A 23,115-nucleotide genomic window follows, 5' to 3' on the forward strand; every position below is an offset into this window, starting at 1 on the left:
CATGTGACTGTAACCTCACCAACACAAAACCATAATGTTTGTTTTGTGCGTTAACTAGGCCTGAGAAAAATATATATTGCAGCATCATCCCAGACTGCAGTGATGTGTGATCAATAAATGCTGAAGATTAAAAACTATTTAATCTTGGCTATAACACTGATCTCGCCCCCTTTGCTATCAGTAAATGCTAACCAACATTTAGTGATGCCGTTCGCACATCAACATCACACAGACGTTTTGCTACAAAACAGAGCAGGTTAAAGGCTGTTGAAGGTCTGACTGGAGTACCACTGTCTGTGTCAAATTACAATATTACTGACAATATAATTATGCAAAATAATACAAAAATAAAATATTTTTTAAAATAATTTATGCAAAATAACTTTAGGAACACTTAGTTCACTGTGGGTCTACCAGGTAAGCAGCAGGTAAAAACTCTCAAGTGTTCTCAGTTACAATACATGCTTTCCTCCAACAAAAAACAATGTTTTTGTTTACTCCATACAGTTTGGCTAACAAGATGCAAAGACTAAAAATGAAAAGGCAGGAAGCAGAAACTATCACGACCATGAATGTCAGTAAAAAACACTGAAGTGAAACTAAATAAGTGCCAAAATTTTGCATAACTTTTCTTCTGTTCATTAATTGTGTTATGTGTTATTTTTAGTGCTGTCAGCGTTAATCTTGTTAAAATGACGTTACCGCCATAACCGCATTAACGCGACAAATCTCCATTAGCGAGTTACTGCAGATCGCCCGTGCTTGGGGCCGCAGTGCATCAACGCGTTGGCCCAATCCAAGGAAACCGCGCCGTCAGCTGCAGTGATGAAGATGCTCCGCCGCCCCCTCGTGTTGAAAAGAGAGCTGAGTACAAAAGCAAATCCGTCAATCTACCAGTCGAGCTACAACCGTAACCTATGGTCGCAAGCTTTAGGTAGTCGCCAAAAGAACAAGATTGTAGAAACAAATAGTGAAAATGAGCTTTATCTGAAAGGCGGCCGGCCTCTTACTCAGAGACAGTAAAGAGTGCAGTTGAGAGTAGGGCTGGGCCATATCATACTGTTCACAGTAATACCGGTATAATGTTGGGCAACAATAAGAAAATGAAATATCGCGATAGAATATGGGTAAAACGCGCATGCGCAGTGCCTTTGGTTTCATACGCACATGGCGAGAAAAAAAAGCATGGTGGCGACGGAGCATGAGAAGGACGAAAGCGGATCGTTGAATGAAACGGATGAACCAGAATTGGTTTGTAAAAATGCTGCAACTTCAGTGGTGTGGAACTGGTTTAGCTTTCGTCTGTCAGATACACAACAAAGCACTATTTTTGGTAGAGCATGCTAGCAGGCCGTCGTTATTACAGTGTTTTTTGGAAAAGACGGCACACTTAAAATCAATCCTTTGATTTTTCTGAAAATCGACAGAGTCCCTTATAATCCCGTGCGCCTTATGTATGAATTCTGGTTGTGTTTACTGACCTTGAAATGATTTTATGTCGTACACGGCGCTCGAAAATCTGTCAAATGTTTTAGTACGACTTTGCTAAGCTACGAACCTGCACAGCTTGATGGATTGTTTGAGCATTACGGCTATCGTAGGCGGAGCCTCGCGGAGTGATATGTACTGTGCTTCATCATAATATTACCGTATTGTGTGTGTATAACCTGTTTTTAAGTTTTGCAGATATTATACATGGTTATGCTGAGGATATGTTGGCTAATTTCCACTGGAAATGCCTTTTGGTTAAACTGTCAGCAAGGATTTTGCATTTGCACTGTTAAATTTTCACATAACTTTAATGCACATAAAAACAGTGAAAATACATTGATGTTTTTTTGGGGTTTTTTGCACTAATAAAGTTGTGGAGTTGTAAAGTATTTTGTCTAGTGTCAATTATATCGTCAGTTATATTGTTATCGCAAACTTTCAAATGTATAAAATTATAATATAATAAAGTATAAATATTTTTGGTCATATTGCCCTGCTCTAATTGAGAGGCCCTCAAAGTAGAACCACTACTCCACACAGAAAGGAGCAGGTTGAGGTTATATCTCTCGGCTGGACTGGGGATGCCTCGGCATTCCCCTGGATAAGCTGGAGGTGATAAGGTGGCTGAGGAGAGGGACGTCCCCTCTTCTCTGCTTAGGCTGCTGCTCCCTCCGACCCAGGCTCAGATAAGCAGATAAAAAGGATGGACTGATTGGTGCGTGCATGGATGTTGTTTCTTAAAAAGACTTTACTCATGTGAGTCACCAAAGTATATTTTCTATTTTTTAGCATTTGTTCCTACTATTGGACAGTTTTTGCCACCCCCACTGTTGCCACCCAGCTCTGGCTGTATTAGAACTAAAAAATAGTTGAGCTATTGCAAACATGCTAAGGTACTGCTCACAGAGATATTAGAGTTTTATTTTGGCAACTTCTTTTATTTATTGCTTTAGCATTTTTTAGAATAATTTCACATCCAATCCGTCTATAGTGGGTTTGTGTTGAACTTTAAACTTAAATCTTTTAACGTGTGATTAGCCTCCTTTTCAAGAGGAAGTGTGTCATGCTAGCCCTGGTGGCTAAATCAGCATGTAGATCTCATGACTACAGACACAGATCCACAAGGGAAAACCCCCCACAAAACAAAACAAAACAAAAAAAACAGACTTAAGTACACTGAAAATCCAGCTAGTTAAAGAAAAAAATATTTTTTCAATGCATAAATAAAATGACTGCATTGGAAAACACTCACACAAACGCATTCTCTCCCTCAGACACACACATTCAGTGTTATGAGATAAGTGCTCTTTGTCTCCCTTACAGAGAAGTGTAACAGAGCCGGGTTTTATCTCTGCAGCAAACCAAAACAAAGAACCTCATGTGACGTGTGTGTGTGTCTGAATCTGTGTGTGTGTGTCTGAATCTGTGTGTGTGTGTCTGAATCTGTGTGTGTGTGTCTGAATCTGTGTGTGTTGAAAATACAGCATCTGGCACATGAGTGATGTGTGTGTGTGTGTGTGTGTGTGTGTGTGTGTGTGTGTGTGTGTGTGTGTGTGTGAGTGAGTGAGAGACGGGGGTGGGGGGTTTCAACATAAAAAAACAAGCAATCTGCCAATGACAGAAAGACACTGAGGGAGTGCACCACAACTTTCTCTCTTTTTCATCATCAGCATTGCAAAAAAAAAAAACCCCCACTCTTTCTCTCTCTCTCTCTCTCACACACACACACACACACACACACACACACACACACACACACACCTGTGATCCCCCATTCCTCTTGGATGCCTCCCAAGTGCATCCAAGGTAGTCTGGAGGAGGGAACTTCAAAGGACAGGAAGGTGGGAGGGGGAACTAGGGACGAGACCTAATTACTGGGCTAATTATTATACTCGCATTCTCCTCGATTCCTCGTCTTCCTTGCCTTATTTCCCCTTCTTTCCGTCTTCCCCCACTTCCACACGAGAATGAGGTAACAAAATGGAAAATATGGCTTTAGATTTGATTTCAGAGAGAAGTGGGTGAAAGTGTGAATTTAAAGAGGAGGCGGAAGAGTGGGAGGAGATGGAAGAGGACAAAATGGGCGAGAAGGAATAGGGGAGAGAAAGTGAGTTTATTTCAGTGAGCGGAGCCATAATGGAGCCTTTGTGTTTGGTTAAGAGCCATGAAATCACCCAAGTGACTGCAAGCGTGTACAGTACTGTCAAGAAAGATTCGCTGGTCGGGGTGGGGGTGTCCAGCCTGAAATTAGGTTTGGTTTCAGTAGCTACAATTTAGCATATCACAGGCTTGGGAATTGAAACTGCTAGCACTCCCGGTGACCACTGAAGTGTGATTCCCAAATCCTGCTAGTCCATGTTCTCATTGTAATTACACAATATTTATTCACTAAAAACAAGTGCTCTTTAGAGCCTACCCAGTTAAGCTTACATGATGAGTTTATGTTTTTCCTTTTAACTGTGTTTTTATGGCATACTAGGGTGTCCTGCAATACTAAAGGGGGGATTTTACATAGCCTATATGTTTATTGTTAATTCTATTACAACACTGTTGCATGGTTCAAAGTATAAAACAATCCTATCAAGGGCCTTCAAGCTGTTTTAGCTCCACCTTCCTTCTGATTGACTGCCACTCGCAAATAAAAGGTTTTAACAGTCGGTGGGTACAACCTGCAATGACCATATTAGGAATATCCACTCTGACTGACATCACAGTAAGAGTAGAAAATACTTTCTGAAGCTGAGCCTTCAGTTTTTGCTGCACAGGGAATTCCTTCTACATGTGGTCACCTGAGTATTTAAAACTCTGGCCATGTTTAATATAAGCTACTTTTAACCCGCTGAGTAATTCTACATGTGTTTCACAATAAGGAAATAAGGAAAAGTATAACTGAGGTGTCTGTAGCTCAGAAGGTAGAACAGGTCATCTACTGATCGGAAGGTCGGTGGTTCAATCCATGGCTCTCTGCATGCCAAATATCCTTGGGAAAGATATTAAACCCAAGGATATAAAAGTTGCTCTCCAATGCATCTCTCCATCGGAGTGTTAATGGTAGTTAGAAAGCACTCGAAACAGTCCACGTGTGAATAGGTGAATGTGGCATGTTGTATAGAGCGCTTTGAGTCCTCTGGGAGAGGAGAAAAGCACTATATAAGAATCAGTCCATTTCCCTTTTGCTCCAAGTCCAATAACAGGCAACTGCAGCACAATCCCAACTATTATACTTAAAATCGTATGCATCTTGCCGCCCCTCCAGTTTAATTATGTGATAATTTTGCAGCTCTCTCTATAAGTATAAAAAAAACCCTTGAAAATTAGTTTTTTTAAATAAAATTCGGCTAACTAATACAGAAGACATTTCCTGCATGTCTGCATATAAGCTCAACACATCAAGAAAAGGTCACTGTGTAGCGCTATCCAGCAATTAAACTTTCTAATGCAATTAACAGCAGAAAAAAATGATGTCTGTATGATGTGATCTTACTGGCTACTTGCCATGCTGGAGCATTTGTTTATGTTGAATTTCAATCAGAGGGAGCAAAACAAAGCATGGAATCCAACACTCAGTTTGGCAACACATGATGTCACTCCATTCAAAGTGAATGAGAAGCGAGAGCATTGAAAGCTGAAAGCCATCTGTGTGAATCCTCCCTCAGTACCCTAGAATGGACCACTGTTTTCTTGCTATCTGCTCTAAATCAGACACATACATTTTCAAGTTCACTCAGTCCATTTGCTTCCAGTCCCACTTGGTAATGTGTGGATCAACCACTCGGGGCAGATAACACATCAAGCACAACAGACTAACAGCTGGTGTGCAGAATATTTACAGCACAACTAAATGGAGGATTTAAACAGGATTTATTCAGTGACATTGCCGTTCCTGTTATTAATATTGTTTGTTCCCTAATTCACGCAGTCACTGACTGCATTTCCCCAAACTGAAGCCCTGTTCTCAAGGCCATTATTTAAGAGGAATTATTTAGTTTCAGCTTATCATTTACTGTCAAAGTGAATTCTGATCCTACTAAAAACATTAACTATACTTATGTCAATTTTTTGAAGTCTGTGCATACGCTTCAGAGCCTAAGCTGTTGTACAAACACCATCAGATGCTATTTTTATCAGCTTATGTCAAAAACGAGCTGTCCTTTAATACTCCTCTCCGTTCTATAAATGTTTACAGACGTGACAGAATCGGAGCAGGAACAATGAACAGAGGGAGAGTTGAACAGAAGGTTAAATAGTCACCAGCACCGCTTCTTCTCAAAGGGAAAAACAACAGCTAATATTGTTAAAGCAGTTTCTCAAAATAGAGCCTCTCATATGAGAATCACAACTGCTTTTAAAATAGATAAAATCATCAGTTTCTTTTTGGAGAGCGGACATAAAGGAGCCAGGACTGAACGGGACCCAAACGGGAAAGTGATGTCACATGCCACACTGATCTGCTTATTAATGATTAAGTTTTATTTGTGGTTCATCCCTCAAGGATTATCGAGTCATTGTGTGAGCTTTTGGGTTTGTGTGATGAACTGCCTTTTGACTAGGCCATTCTTACAAAACAGAAAGTCTCAATGGGACACAGTAATAACTTGGTACTGATGTAAATGGTCTAAAACAGCAAAATCTCCCGATACAAAACCAAAACGTTCAGATTTTACCTTTTATTTCTGTTTTTTAAAATCCCAAAAATGCTTGTGTTCAAAATTAGAAATGCATATGGTGAATAAACTAAATGATTAAACATTCCTACACTTGCTAGACAGAACCAGACAAAGCAGTCAGTAAGCAAACCATTCATATTTAATCCATTGTCCAGATGATGCCATCTATTTGGGACATTTTAGAGGACGGGATGTTTATTTTTAAATATCTGTAAAAATTTGGGATTATGTTAACCACTAAAATTTGGCTGGCTGGATAATTATACATGTTTCTGTTTAATTTAGCTTTATATGAACTACAATAATAATTATAGCTACTTAAGAGCTTTTGAAGGTCAAATATGTAGCCTGAATTTTTTGGCGTACGCACTTACTAAAAATGATCCCTAACAAATACAAATACTCCTCTTTTACCTCCACTACTGTGGTGTCGATGCTGGTGCCTAAATTAGAACCAGTTTCCTGCATTTCCACAGAAAACGGGCTTAGAGTCGTTGCCAAAAGCAGGCACAGGCAAGGCACCACAAAGCTTTGTGCTCACAGTGAATGACATTTGATAGAAAATACAGTACATATCAATTTTGGAAGATTTCTTTAGTTTTCTACATGTAAAAAAAAGTGTCTTGTAGCTTAGGTTTTAAAGCTAGGAACATGGAGAAGCCCAAGTATTACTCATTTAGTCACTCTTTGCTTTTCTCCTTTTATGTATAGCGTTGATCAAAGTGGCCTGTAATCTTTGATGTGACACGTAAGCTTAACGTTGCCGTCATCCAAACCGTTCACATTATCTAACACCGCATCTGTTTCACAACATTTCCTTTATTTGCAGATTGTGTAATAATTCAATTGTCGAGTGACATCTATCTGGCTCTCTGCTCCATTTCTCCCACATTTGCAGGCTGCTCGCTGCCTACAGATGGTGGAAGTCACAGCTCTTTGAATGAGATGGTGACAAGCGCCATAGTCGGACAAGTTTATATGGAAAACAAAATACAAATCGCCCAAAACAAAGCTCGAAGGCGAAATCCAACCTCGCGCAGGTGCTGACTTTTCATTTTCCTTCATTTACCACTTAGGATAAAAGATGCGCATGTCTGCCTCGGGCTTCCTTACACCACTCATATCATCAGATCACAGCAGGGCGCACACAGACACCAGGGAGTTTCCTCTCACACTGCTGGTATACGTTACAATCAAAGTACCACCATCTGTCTTACACGATGTGCACGAGGACAAAGACTTCAAACAGATGAAAGGATGTCCCTTCCCTAAAGCCAACAGGGTGGATGAATCCCTACATCTCACTAAAACCACTTTGAAATCTGCCAATCTTTGTTTTGGAGGCTTTTAAACACCAACGAAAATTAATTAAAGAAAAATTATTCTGATCTGCAAGCATAGTGTCACTGCAAAACTATTAGCACTGTCATCAGCTTTCAAGCACGCATTTTATCTAAAGCCTACTGAGTACAGTCACAAGTATGTGTTTGTGAGCCTATAAGAAAACACACACACACACACACACACAGAGAGAGCATCAGTGCTATTGCCCAGCGCAGTGGGCGCTTTTCACTGAAAGACCCTTTGTTTTGTTTGTCTAAAAACTGAAAAAAGGAGCTTCAGCATGACTGACCCAGAGGGCAGAGCTGAAATAACCCTGTATGTGTGTGCCTGCAAGTGCACAAAAGCTTGCAATGTTAATGAATGGGAAATGACCAATGAGCATGAGTGAAAGCATGCCTTTGGGTGATGAAGAGATGTAGGAGGAAAACAGGAACAAGTGAGAACGGTTTCGGTGGGGATAAAAAGTGAAGTGAGATTGAAGTTAGCTTTTCTAGTTGACACCAGAATCACCCACATGGTCATTTGCAATGCTAATGTTAATGCACCATCACAGCACTTCAGAGTGCTGAGTAACAGGAAGAATGTAGTATGATCGGAAAAAGAAGAAAGAACTTCTTGCAGCAGCAAATCGAAGTGATCTGTAATCTGTTGTGCCATGTGTTAAGTGAGTTGTACTGTACATTGTGACTGAAAATGCTCCAATTTAGATAAAATGTGATGTAACGAGAGTCTATAACCATGTTTCTGCTTCCATCTCTAAAATAATATACAGAGGAACAGAAGCATGTCCACAGGCTCTCAGTCGCAAAATGTATATGCTAAGAGGATGCTGTGTACAATTTCAGTTCAGCACAATTTCAGTTCAGCCCCAACCTTCACAAATGAGGTTGGGGCAGATGGCTGCTCCTCTTTGAGTCAAGTTCTGTCAAAGGTTTCTTCCTGTTTAAAAGGAGTTTTTTCTTCCCACTGTCACAGAGTGCTTGCTCCTAAGGGGTTTTCTCAATAGAACAAAACAAAACAAAAAAAAATGTGTGAAGCTAACAGTAAAGTGCTAACAGTGAATATGTATCTATAGCAGGGGTAGGCAACTCCAGGCCTTGGGTTCTGGTGTCTTGCAGGTTTTAGATATCTCCCTGTGTCAACACACCTGAATCAAATGATTAGTTCTTTACCAGGGCTCTGGAGAACTTCAAGACATGTTGAGGAGGTCATTTAGCAATTTAAATCAGCTGCGTTGTATCAAGGACACATCTAAAATCCCAGGACACCGGCAGTCGAGGCCTCAAGTTGCCTACCCCGATCTATAGTATTATGTGACGTGTGTGATTAAAACCCATTACCTGCATCATACACTGACCAACCCTCTCCTTTTTTGAAACCAGTTTCCTTCACTTTCACAGCTGTCCCGTCACGTTATCGTCTCCCCAATAAAACCTTAGTTGTGTTTTGAGATTTGCTTTTTTTTCCTACTTCCATTTTGTTGTATTCAACTTTTTGGGTGCTTTTGCAACACTTTTTCTATGTGCAGATGTTTTCTTAAGTTGCAGTGTATTTGACCTCTCAGGTCCACCTTAGCACCGTTTCTCAATTGATAATTAGAAAAGTTTGCACATATAAACGGAAGTTTGATGTTGCAATAAAGTCTTCACATGTTTTGGCACAGACAGATCAACATTTTCCTTAAACTTAAATTAGCTTTCAAAGATTTCCTGCAGCAACCTGGGAGACGCAGCTCTGGGGCAACAATGAGGAACAGCTCAAAGTTTGGCGTTAGAAGCTAAATTAATGTTAAAATTCTAAGTGTTGCTCTTTTCAAATCCACCAAACGTTGTTAATAAAAAATAGGAGACCTTGAAGAAATTGTAGGTTTTCACTTTTGCACAGTTGTGTGGCTTTGGTTAGTCAACTAACCAATTAAAATACCAAAGCCACACAATAACACCACCTAACTAATAACAGAGGAAGCAGTAGCAGAAAACTGCTGTGTTTTATGAGATAAAGTGACTTTTTTGTCACTGGGGTCTGGAGGTATCTAACAGCTTTACTTCTTTGTTGGAAAGAGCTGTCTGACGCTACGTAAAGTGATAAAGATGTTCTAAATATAGTGTACACTTAAACCAGCATTGATTCTTTTAGGTGGCTCTAATCTATTTTGCTCCTGTCTGCTTGGGGTCTTACCTGCAGCCCTGTACTGTAAGTAACTTACCGCTCAGAATCGTACTGCAAAGATATAAAACTGACCCAAAATGAGCAAAAACAGGATATGCTTATTTTAAACATCAGATGGTTTTTACAAATTTTCCTGACAGTGCAGCTGCTCCTGACTGAGACACCAACTGCTTTTGACCAGCATGTTTAAACAAAAGTGATTTTCATATCTCACATGTCATTTTTGTATTGTGTAAGGCCATTCAATCTAAAAATACTGAGCTATAATTTCTGTTCCCCACTGCCCAGCCCTCAATTTAAACACTGTGTTTATCAAGGTCTTGTGTATAGTGCAGCGTAGGATGAAGCATGGCATTCACATAGCTTTGACATCATCAGTAATCCAAGTGAGACAGGATTAAGCCCGAAGATGAAGCTTCAATTTACTAAGTGATCTTCATTATGACCTTCAGCTACAGCCTAACCTGAACAGAGCAGAGAGTCCAGAGTGTGGAGAACTAATCTTAGCATATAAAGAGTGAAATCTGGAGCAGGGCAGCAGAATTAGATTGATTTCAAGGCTGAAGAGCTGCAGACTAAGGCGGAGCAGTGTGAGGATTGGATGAGAGAGTAAGAGAGGCTGTTGGGAGATGTAGACAAGACGATGAACTTTGATGGGGTCAAAAATTTTCCCACGGTATCAACAGTGATAAAGTATTTTCCTGGGTATCGGTATCAAGTTTGAAATTCTAACATCGTGACAATCCTACTAACAGGTGTGATTACATATCCCTTCTGGCATGGGCTATCCTTGAGAAAGAGTTACATGTAGGCCACTAAGACTTACATTAACAAATTTAAAATTTTAAGTGTAGAAACAAAAAAAAAAAAAATACTGTATTGTTTTTTCGCCCAAGAAGAGTAAAACAGTTCATATAAAATGATCAAATGTGATCATATCAGTTAAATGGATGTGAAAGTGTACCTGACAAATATCTCAGTTTGGTTTATGCTTCTAGTGTCTACCTACTGTATCAAAACAGTCCACGCTTAATTGCTTCCATTAAAAACAACTAAGTGATAATCTATGACAGAGAGACATAAACAAAATGTGATCCTGAAAGGAGAGAGAAAGAACAAGGAAGAGAGGAAGAAGAAGAACGCAGATCTTGAGGCATAATGGGGGAGATGGAAAGAATGAAGATAAAGATTGAGAGGAAGAGTGCGTTGGAGTTAATTTTAGGTGAGAAAAAAAAAAAATGCCGCAGGGTCTGTCAGCTGAATACACACACAAACAAACATATGTTAACACAGCACATAGAGCACCATTACCCCATAGCTCTTTTTGCCACATGACACACAAAAAAAAACAACAAAAAAAAAAAACAAAACACAAAGCCCACAGGCCACAAAACATACAAGGAACTCAGCTGACAGAGACACACACATCCATGCACAGACGCACACACTCACGATTTGACTGCACGCCCAGACACTCCAGTGTCATCTGTTTGCAACAAGAGGAGGTTCAAAGAAACAAACACGCTGCATGTGTATGTACGTCTGTGCAGGGAGGCCGGTAAGCCTGAGGTCACACCAAAGGCAATACACCTTATCCGTCTTCCAATTACAAAGCGGCGATCGCGTGCAGGATAGATTATCCTCTTATCAGTTGTTCACACCAGCATTGTAATCAGTCCACAAACATACACACACACACTCTCTCTCTCGGTAGGCGGCAGAGCCATCAGCAGCACGTAGACTGCTCTGGTGCAATCTAGGTAACTGTATACAATTCAACACAAACACGAACACTGACGTAAGCAGAGTGGAGCATGGCTTGAAAATGAACCACATTTTCTAGAGTATTTTTTTTTTTTGTTTAAAGTTGGACTCCTCAATGTTTTCATATAAAAGGAATGCAATTACCAGATGTACTATGATGATGTACATCATAGTAATGAACATGAATTTAATCACTCAGCTCTTTTTGTTACTGTATTAAACAACTGTTTTTCACAGGGAGGCTGACTCCAAAGAATTTGTCAGTGTGCACTCAGATGTTAAAATGTCCAACAAAAGGGCATTAAAAATGTTTACAGCCTTACATAAAGAAGGTCACGAAAACTGTATGTCAGTTTTGTGATTTTTTTTTTGTACTGTGTATAGTGCCTTGCACCTAGAAGCTATTTTCTGATGCTGCCTTACAGTATCATACAGGTGTGAGAAATCCTGAGATCAGCAGGAATGTACAAACAGAAGAATTATGAAAAGCCAGAGATCACTACGGGTTTCAGAAGTTTGGGTGGCACTTCTTCAAATAGCAAAGCAAAATAAAGTCAGATGCAAACTCCCCTGTAGCCCCCCTTCCACCACAAATGCAATCTGTATTTTCATTATCTTCATGGACAATCAACCAAAATGTAAGGATTCCCAAAAAAACCATTTGTCTCATGGGTGGATTCTATGACGAGCAACCCACATTTTTTCAACTGTTATTACACGACTTTACATGACAGAATTAGCTGGTGCCTAATACAGCTACTGGTTTCCCACATTGCTCCTGAGTTCACAAAAAACAAACAGGCAGGCACCTGGTGCTGTTTCAGTAAGTGTTGCTGCTCTCTGTGTCCTCTTCCACTCACACACACAATCTGTTTTGTTTGTGTAGTGAGCGTGATTGTCATCTAGTGCAATCTGCAACTAGTAGTTTTATTTCCCATGAATGATGTTTGTGTGGCCTCGTTTAGCTCATTGTTGCATGTACTTGCATAAATAGGTGACTTGTTACTAGGGCTGGGCTATATCATACCGTTCACGGTAATACTGGTGTAATTTTGGGCAACGATAAGAAAATGAAATATCGCGATAGAATATGGGTAAACGCGCATGCGCAGTGCCTTTGTTTACATACTCACATGGCGGTGACGCAGAATGAGAAGGACGAAAGCAGATCGTTGAATGAAACGGATGAACCAGAATTGGTTTGTAAAAATGCTGCAACTTCAGTGGTGTGGAACTGGTTTAGCTTTTGTCCATCAGATACACAACAAAGCACTATTTTTGGTAGAGCATGCTAGCGGACCGTCGTTATTGCCGTGTTTTTTGGAAAATACGGCACACTTAAAATCAATCCAATTCTGAAAATCTACAGTGCCTCTTATAATCCTGTGTGCCTTATTGTATGAATTCTGGTTGTGTTTACTGACCTCGAAACGATTTTATGTACACAGCGCTTGAAAATCTGTCAAATGTTTTAGTACGACTTTAGTACGACCGTATTGTGTGTGTGTATAACCTCTTTTTAAGTTTTGTGGATATTATACATGGTTATGCTGAGGATATGTCGGCCAATTTCCACTGGAAATGCCTTTTGGTTAAACTGTCAGCAAGGAATTTGCATTTCCACTGTTACATTTTTATATAACTTTAATGCACATAAAAAAACAGCTGCTTGTTTAAGTGAAAATACATTATTAGTGCAAAAAAACCCCATCAAAGTTGTGGCGCTGTAAAGTATTTTGTCTAGTGTCAATTATGTCGTCAGTTATATTGTTATCGCAAATTTTCAAATGTATATCGTGATAAATATTTTTGGTCATATCGCCCTGCTCTACTTGTTACTACTGACTTGTAGAAGTGTGCTCCAAAGCCAACCACAGCTTTAAATTTTGTTTAAGTTCTGCTTTCTATGGCCTGCTACACAGTACAACAGGAAGCCATAAACAGACATTTTAAGCTCACTTATGTATTGATGTACTGTTGAGAAAACTGGTTTAGCTCAATGAGCAGGTGACCTGGACGGACTCAAACCCGGACGCAGCTGGTCCGGGTTTGAGTCCGTCCTGCTTTGCCCCATGTCTTTCACTCTCAACTCTTGGAGATCTTTTTAAGGCAGCAAAAAAAAAAAAAAAAAGTATCAGTTTGTATTTCCAAAAACTAAAAGGACACTAACCACCTGCTGTCAATTCTCTTTTTCAATTTGCTCCTCCAGCTACTACGCTGACACTTCAAACTACACAATAACAATGTGTTTGAAAACAACACCTTCCTTCTTCTCGGTCCTACTGTTATTCCTCCTGCTATGTGATGCTCATCCGTCTTAACGTTCACCAGATTAACCAGGGTTAACAAGAAGCTTCCGGTCTAACTGGCATGCATGCATGCATGCACGCACACACACACACAGCTGGATGAACGCAACACTCAAGAATGTGTATTTTCCTGTGTGGATGTTTGGTTGGTCCAAACAGATGGCACATTCCAGCAGAGAGAAGGACAGGGAATTATGCGATGTTAAGATTACATGCAAGCACTCACACAAAACAAAAACAGAACTAAAGAAATAATACAAAAAAATAAAAAATACAAATACAATACAATACAACACACAAAAAAACATTCTTCCCAATGATGATTTATTCTGCCACAAAAATAAATATATGTGCTATATATTTGCACATAGTAATGATAATGCAACAACAGTGCTTTATCTGACCAATGAGTCACAGACCAGTGTTGGGCACTGTCAGTCTGTGTCCCACAGAGTTTAAAAACAAGCAAAATATAGCCACATTTTAAAGCTTTTAAATTCATTTCAGTTGCATAAATGCAACAGCAGCTAGAGTGACCCACATCTGATGACAAAATACAAAAACACTGCTTAACTGCTGACAGCTTTGAGGTAGCCTTTCATATAGGGCTGCTCAATTAATCGAATTTTAATCACGATTACGATCTGGGCTTTCAACGATCATTAAAAATGACTGAGCCGATTATTAGCCCCTCCCTCATTTATCCGCGACACCTTAAAGACCGGTCCGTGAAAATATTGTCGGGCATAAACCTGTCCGTGGCGCAAAAAAGGTTGGAGACCGCTGATTATGAGGACCCGAGGGAAGCTCTGAAAGCTAAGCAGAAGTTATTTGGAGAGGAGAGTGACTGCCGTTGGTTGAAAAGAGAGGTAAAAAAAACTTCAGTGGTGTTGCACACTATTTTATATTATTTTTTAAAGTCATTATTCAATACATTGTTATTGTTAACCCTTTAAAGCCGGTCAGAGCAGCACGCTCTGTTTTGTGTAACTATTTTTAAATCCCTGTAGAACATGAACCGTGTAAGCTAGCGCAATAATTTGTTTTGCATATGAAACTTACATCTTATGCCATCAGCTTGTACTCGGTCACGGTTTCCTCCCACATAAATTGCATAAAAAGCGCTTGCAGGAACAAAAACATAATATTCCAGAAACACGCTTTGCCGATCAGCTGTTCGTAACACTTCGCACATTGAAACAGACGTCACCGCTAACTATCACATGTCCGCCATTTCCTGCCCGAAACCGGAAGTGATGTCATTTTTGCAGAAAATGTAGTTTTTTTTACTTGTAGGCCTTAAAAGCCTATACTGGTCATGTTTGACTTTTCTGAATAGTTTCTGGGATGCTTAGAACTCGAATTGCACTGCTGGAAATAGTTTATTTTGATGCACCTGCTGTTTTCTTTGCAAATTTGCATCATAGGATTGTTTTTGTTTTTCCTGCAGTATATAAAAATTGCTGTATCTCCAAAATAAAACTATGAAGACACTCAAAATAAACTTTTTTGTATTTAAAGTTTTGAGGGATAAACCTCTTAAATTTCTCCAAGTAGAAATATATGTTAAAAAACAAAAACAATTTTCAATTTTTTTGTAGTTTATTGCACTTTTTTGCAATTAATGTAGTTACTATGGACTTAATGCATACATATTATTAAAATATGGGCTATAACAGTTGTATAGCAACTTGAAATGCTCCCACAAATGGCACTACAACATGTAAAAAAATAATATAAGCTCTGGCAGACTTGGTTCTATGGTAGGTCTTAAAGGGTTAAATAAATATCGTCAAATAATCGCGATCTTAATTTCAGTGAAAATAATCGTGATTATCATTTTTGCCATAATCGAGCAGCCCTACTTTCATATGTGTAAAACAGAACTCTAATCCTCCCTACTTCCATCTGCTCCTCCTCTTCGACTCTGTCTTTTGAATGGGTTTCTGTCACGCATCCCCCCCCCCCACACACAGTTTCTAGAACCACCTTCATTACCCCAAGGCCTTTGGAAACAGGTGTTCCCTGCCTGAGGTGCATGTTACTTACAAAATTCACCAGGCAGCCAGAGATGCAAAATTCTCCATAAATTGATTAAAATGCACATTTGCAGGCTAAAGAATTTTTCATGTCAACTTCTGTCGCAGCAGTGCCCCAAGCATGGTTGAAATTTGTGGTTGCTGGAGATCAAAACTAGACAATACATCATTAAATCACCTTTTTTGTGTGTGACTTTCATATGCAATATCTTTAATGCCTACATCCTGACATTTTTAGAAACTTGTCATATGTTACAGCTGGATGGTACCTACATCTCTGCCAAAAGCTAACATATAAGAACTGTAAAAACAACACTGTGGTTTCCCACAGGTTCTGTGGCACTCTGTTATAAGAGTCAGAATCAGAATCAGAATACTTTATTCATCCCGAGGGAAATTAGGGGTTACAGCAGGCAGCACGCTAATGGCGCATGCGCACTCACAAAGGAACCTTCTGACCAACTTTACACAAGCATGTTACTGTGCCTTGCTGTAAAGCCCCTATAGCCTCTTACCAACATTATATGCAGGAGATAGCTCTGTATTTACTGTACCTAGAGATGGTAAGGAAACTAATTTATGGCGGCGTTTCCTAAAGATTTCAGACTCCACATCAGAGTCTACTGCAGTGATTAGATTTGGACATGCACTCATTTGCAGAAACCAGATCCGCTTTTCGTTTCTTTCTGCCACCCCTCTGTACCTAATAACCGCTTCAGTTTTCAGAAAATAACTCTGCATGTCTTCTACCCTAACACATAATGTTGAAGACCAAAGACCTGCTACTCCTCATTTTCTTTCCCTGCTGCCAGCAATCAGGAAACATGATGGAACAAATTTTCTATTTCTTGCCTCGATGCAACTCTGCCAAATTCATGGTGGATGACTGTTTTCTGACTTTATCTTGTGCCCTTAATACCCAGTGCTCACAGCTGTGATGTACTTCTCTGAGACCTGAAGGTTGCACTGCAAAGCAAGATCAATGGGTTTGTTGAGCCTAAAACCAGTTTTCAGTGTCAGAGTGTGAATTGCCCTTAAGTGCCACATTTCAGTAGTTATTCTGCAGATGGTCCATTTTCTACAGAGAAGCACATCTAATGACGCATTAAAACAGCCCCTTTTATTGAGCCCACGCACAGCCTGATTGTGGAAAGTTGTATCCGTTATCTCAGACTGGGATTTTAGGTTTCTTCAGGCTAGATAATACAAAGAAAGCCAAGCTATGTCAAACTTCTTTTGTAGTACACACCACTGCTGTCAGTAAAAGCTTCTGTGTTTTACTACTCATCGTGGAGTGTTTCTTTAGTGTGATTACATAAGATTATCAGCATCCACAGCCATCTGACCTCTCAAATAAAGATGAAGGGGACACTTGCTCATGCTAATGCAGAGAACAGCTCCAGAAATAGGAAGAGGAGTACGGCGAAACTTGACTCCTTTCAGCAACATGTCACAGAAGAATCGTTAAAAGTGGCTAAATTAAAAAGCATCATGGCCTGAGTATTTACGCTCTAGGTATCATAAGCAACTACGGTCCAATTTCTGTGTCTGTTTCCTGTGAACTTTCGGTGCACTTTGCTGGCATTGATTGCAGATAACGCCTATCTGGGAGGCAATGATTAACCCGACGGGAAGAAAGCGGGATAATTAGAGATTCCTGCTCACGATTAAAAGGGAAACTCAATTTTAGAATGAGAGTGGAATTTAAAGTTAAAGTAGGCAGCCGGCTAAAAAGAGGGCAATGAGAACACAGTTACACAACCTTGAAATTCAAAGAGCTCACGGGTTTGATGCTCAAGAAGGAGAATCGTTACCGATGGTGAATAATGTCGACTGTCGTGTCCTTGTTGTGATTATGTGAAATGTTGGAAGAATTGTTTGTGAAAAGTAGGCAGATGGTGAGAGTTGTGTAGGACGGGATGAACTAAACAGCAGAACATCAACTCCAGCTGACTAATTGGCATCAACACTGTGCCACTTTTCTCTGGGCACAAATCAGCTACTCATACAACGTTGCATTCCAAAAATCCAATTTCAACTTGACAAGCGGAACAGCTAAATGTCTTTATGTTTCAACCTAGAAACACAAATCCATCTGCTTTACTGATGGTATACAATATGACTACTGAGCTACAGCGCCATTATATCAACAGAGAGCAACTGGGAGATGTTGGAAGTAGTCTGAATCCCACCTCTTGACCTTGTAGCCTTTTTAGATCATCACCTGAGTGCAGTGCTCTGGGGCCTGTCCCTGTGACGAAGCAGTGAGCCTGCTCGATTACAGCAGAAATCCTAACCACGTTTATTTTGGTCAACATATCCAAGGGTGCCTGTCCCTGTGACGAAGCAGTGAAAATGGAAAATGGATGGATAGAGATCTTTTAGATGACATAATTCCAATGAAAAAACAATCAATGAGAAAAAGAGTTAGTGGGGGACAAAGGGTTGTCAGGTAAGGCGTAACATGTAAATTATACTTGTGCTTCAGATCCTTGCCGTAACTTACGCCATAACCGGACCCTAGGGCTGGGCCATTCATACCGTTCACGGTAATACCGGTATAATGTTGGGCAACGATAAGAAAATGAAATATCGCGATAGAATATGGGTAAAACGCGCATGCGCATCGCCTTTGTTTTCATACGCACATGGCGGAAAAAGCATGGCGGAGAATGAGAAGGACGAAAGCGGATCGTTGAATGAAACGGATGAACCAGAATTGGTTTGTAAAAATGCTGCAACTTCAGTGGTGTGGAACTGGTTTAGCTTTCGTCCATCAGATACACAACAAAGCACTATTTTTGGTAGAGCATGCTAGCGGGCCGTCGTTATTACCGTGTTTTTCGGAAAATACGGCGCACTTAAAATCAATCCTTTGATTTTTCTGAAAATCGACAGAGTCCCTTATAATCCCGCATTACGGCTATCGTAGGGAGGAGCCTCGCGGAGTGATACGTACTGTGCTTCAACATAATATTACCGTATTGTGTGTATATAACCTCTTTTTAAGTTTTGTGGATATTATACATGGTTATGCTGAGGATGTGTCGGCCAATTTCCACTGGAAATGCCATTTAAACTGTCGGCAAGGAATTTGCACTGTTAAATTTTTATATAACTTTAATGCACATAAAAACAGCTGCTTGTTTAAGTGAAAATACATTGATTTTTTTTTGTATTAATAAAGTTGTGGAGTTGTAAAGTATTTTGTCTAGTGTCAATTATATCATCAGTTATATCGTTATCGCAAATTTTCAAATGTATATCGTGATAAATATTTTTGGTCATATCACCCTGCTCTACCGGACCCCCATTTGAACCAAAAAGGAGTTTCCGGTTACTGCATAAGGTAGCATGTAAACGTCCCGCAGAAGTCTAAATCAAGCTTACAGCTCAAAATAGCAGATGTCAACTGCTAGCCTGGACACCATTTCGGTAGGGAAGCAACAAATCAAACAGTTGCACTGACTGATCTCTAGCTCGCTGGGGGGATGCTGTGGTTCTAACAATGCTTAAACTCCAGATTATGAGTCAATTTCACTCAACTCAACCCTGGGTACACAAGCAATCGCACAGAGAAGTGTAATTAAAAGACTTCCATGGGGGAAAACTGGACAGGGCTCCATAATGCTACAGAATACAGCAATAATAGAAGACTAAATTTGTTTATGTGAAAAGACAATGTATGAAAATTGTTATTCAGAAGAGAATAAAGAGAAGTAACACACCTGCTCAATCCATTTAACACCAACACACATACATCCTACAAGACCTCTAACAGCCAAATAAATTCATACAAGATGACAGCACACACACCCACACACAGCAGTAGGGCTGACAGAAATGCTTGATGATATGACCTAAATTTTTCACTTTTTGAAGCTTGAAAGAAGCTGTGTGTGTGTGTGTGTGTGTGTGTGTGTGTGTGTGTGTGTGTGTGTGTGTGTGTGTGTGTGTGTGTGTGTGTAAAAGAGACAGTCAACTCCCAATTCACATTCCTTGCATGGCTCACATAACTTTCTCATCTGTGTGTGTTCATGTGGCTACGACTGAGTGCGTGAATGAGAGAGAGAGAGAGTGTGTGTGTGTGTGTGTGTGGTTGCGCTGCACCCAGCCCACACTAACTGTATTCATTTGAAAGCCCTACAATTTTGTCAGTCCCCCAAAGAACCCAGAAATTACCACTTCACCTACATCATGCCCACCCTGTAGCAGCACAGTAACAGCCTCCCTTTCATTCCCCCTGGCTGTTAGCTAGTCCACCTCTTAGTTTTTGTCAAATTCTACACAACAATAAGCTACGCAGTGCTGGAAGAAAAGCTTATTGGGTTAATAAATTCAGCGCACACACAGAACAAGGATGAAAAAGCACAAGCAAACACCAGAGTTGAAAAATCATGAATTAAACAGAAACAGCATGCGCGCGCACACACACACACACACACACACACACATTTTTCAAAGATGAAGGGAGAAACATTCTAAAAAGCACAAAGAGTCAAAAAAGAGGTGTGGAAACAGAAACACACACACACAAAAACACCTATCTGATTGGAAAATATGGCACAAGTTGGAGTTATATAAACAAGAGGTAGAAGGAGGGAGAGAGAAGATGTCTGTGAAGGTTCTCAGTCATCCAGGTCATCGTAGTCAAAGGAGCTTGCAAAGAAAAGCGTCTGGACTTCTTTAAGTTGCTTGAAGACGTTTCACCTCTCATCCGAGAAGCTTCTTCAGTTCTAAGGTCAAATGGCAGAGAATCCCAGATTTAAAACCAGTGGGGGTATCCCCCCCAAAGAGGGACAAAAGGACCCCCTGATGATCCTCTAATCACCTGCGCAGTGCACATTGAAGAGAACGGCAACCTCAACATCGAAGTTTACCGGAAGCCCACACACACGGACCAGTACCTCCTCTTTGACTCCCATCACCCTCTGGAACACAAACTTGGAGTAATTAGGACCCTACACCACCGGGTAGAACATGTTCCCTCTAAGCGTGAGGGAAAAAAGAAGGAACACACACATGTAAAGGAAGCACTCAAAACATGCGGTTATCCTAATTGGGCGTTTATAAAGTTAGCAAAGATGCACAGAAAAGAAGACCAGACACCAGCGAGGGAGGACAGACGCAACAGCATTGTCATCCCCTATGTAGCCGGTGTATCAGAGAAACTCAGGAGAGTTTTCTCCAAGCACAACATCCCGGTGTACTTCAGACCCAGCAACACGCTCAGACAAAAACTGGTTCACCCGAAAGACAAAACTTCAAAACACAGACTTAACAACGTGGTGTTTGTTGTACAGTGCAGCGAGGAATGTCCAGACCTCTACATTGGAGAGACCAAACAGCCACTTCACAAGCGCATGGCACAACACAGAAGAGCCACCTCCACAGGACAAGACTCAGCAGTCCATCTGCATCTTAAGGATAAAGGACACTCTTTCGAGGATGCCAATGTTCACATTTTGGACAGAGAGGACAGATGGTTTGAAAGAGGAGTGAAAGAAGCCATCTATGTCCACTGTGAGCGACCATCTTTGAACAGAGGCGGTGGTTTACGACACCAACTGTCTGCCATGTATAATCCAGTTTTGAGTTCCCTCCCCAGACGCCTTAACGCCCACACACATCCTGGGCCATCTGACCACAGGAAATCACATGATAAGGTGGGGCCAGGTTTCACAATGAACTCACCCGAAACTCTGGCTGATTGGGACCCACACCCGCTTTCACACCTTGGCTCAGGTGATTAGAGGATCATCAGGGGGTCCTTTTGTCCCTCTGTGGGGGGGATACCCCCACTGGGTTTAAATCTGGGACTCTCTGCCATTTGACCTTAGAACTGACGAAGCTTCTCGGCTGAGAGGTGAAACGTCTTCATGCAACTTAAAGAAGTCCAGACGCTTTTCTTTACAAGCTCCTTTGACGAGGGAGAGAGAAAGCTATTCGACTGGTTGTCAATAGCAACAGTGTTTTGGAAGTGCAGTCTGCTTGGCTACAAAGCATGTTGGGATATTGCCACAATTATTATAAGCCACCATTCGCTAATTCACTTCTTCCTACAAAACATTTAGGTGTTTTGTGAAAAACTAACGAGTAAAAAGAAGAAAAAAAACCAAACAAAACACTTTTCTGATGATTTTCTTGCCATTATCATCTACATCACTGCAGCAGCTAAGTTAAAATGTGATGGAATATAACATATTTTCCTAAATACTTTGTGGCAGTTACAGTGGATCTACTGAGCTTTTCCTTATTTCCTGTTATGTTTATACTCTTACAGCAGTTCCTGCTCAGATTACAGATTTCAGAAATCTAAAATATTAAGGTCAGTGTATGTATAATTTATCCCTGTACGGCTACAGACTGCTCCCACTGCTGTGTTTAAGACATTCAGATTTTTAACTCTATGTCAGGGGTCCCCAATCCCAGTCCACGAGGGCCGGTGGACTGGGATTACCTTCTCAACATGTCTTGAAGTTCTCCAGAGGCCTGGTAATGAACTAATCATGTGATTCAGGTGTGTTGACCCAGGGTGAGATCTAAAACCTGCAGAGACACCGGCCCTCATGGACTGGGATTGGGGACCCCTGCTCTATGTTAATGGTCAGCAGGTCCCTAATATGGTCACATCTAGCCGTAAGGACAGAAGCCCCACTCACCTACTGTTCAAACCTTCTGTTTAAATGTGGCAGCCAATCAGAAAAAAAAGCTGGCTTAACGCAATGGAGAATTTAAAAAAAATGTTTTGGTTCAGAAAGGATGTATCCTAAGTGCTGCATCAAGGCACAGTATAAGAAAAGTAAGGACCGTCCTGACCTGTAAATCACTCAAAGCTACCCTGGTAGAATAAAAATATAGAGCTCCATAACATAAGCCACGGCAGTGATGCAGGCAAAAACTAACTGAGTCAAGTTAAAATTGCAGATAGCAGATACAGAGAGCTGTACAGCTGTTCACCAGGGAGACAGCGGTTTACCCCATACTAAGGTAATGTTTTCAATGACACAAACATGTCTTTTTCTGTCCTTTCAGTTTTTTGTCTAAGCTAAGACTGGATATCCCCCGATGATCTCATTAGGATTTTTTTCTGAGATGTGGGAAACCACCTGCAAAGTCACATTGTCTGATTTTAATATGACACAGAAAAATTAAAATCACAGCCCAGTGTCACTCTGAATGGTAAAAGAAAAAAACAAAACAAAAACCTTTTGTTCTAACAATCTCATACTTGCTTCTACACCAAAGTTAGTACTCTGATCCAATTCGTCACTTACTCGCTCTGACAGGAAGTTCCAAACTAATCGCTGACACCTGCTTCACAAGTCCTTC

General features: G+C 40.5%; 1 protein-coding gene across 4 annotated transcripts in view; it reads right to left on the minus strand.

The window, feature by feature from the left end:
- The window catches only part of cdk17 (cyclin dependent kinase 17), a 56,766-nt gene that overhangs the window by 29,776 nt on the left and 3,875 nt on the right, over positions 1 to 23,115 (minus strand). The window contains exon 1 of one of the 4 annotated variants that reach the window (XM_082511112.1): positions 11,124 to 11,203. The exons of 2 other annotated variants lie outside the window; for them this stretch is intronic. The gene's annotated coding sequence lies outside the window, so the exon portion shown is untranslated. Of the gene's footprint in view, positions 1 to 1,481; positions 1,587 to 11,123; positions 11,204 to 23,115 lie in introns of those variants that run through there. One more of the 4 variants, XM_082511110.1, reaches the window with a different exon arrangement.

The sequence above is a fragment of the Aulonocara stuartgranti genome (assembly GCF_965226115.1).
Source record: "Aulonocara stuartgranti genome assembly, chromosome: 17".
Classification (NCBI taxonomy): Eukaryota; Metazoa; Chordata; class Actinopteri; order Cichliformes; family Cichlidae; genus Aulonocara; species Aulonocara stuartgranti.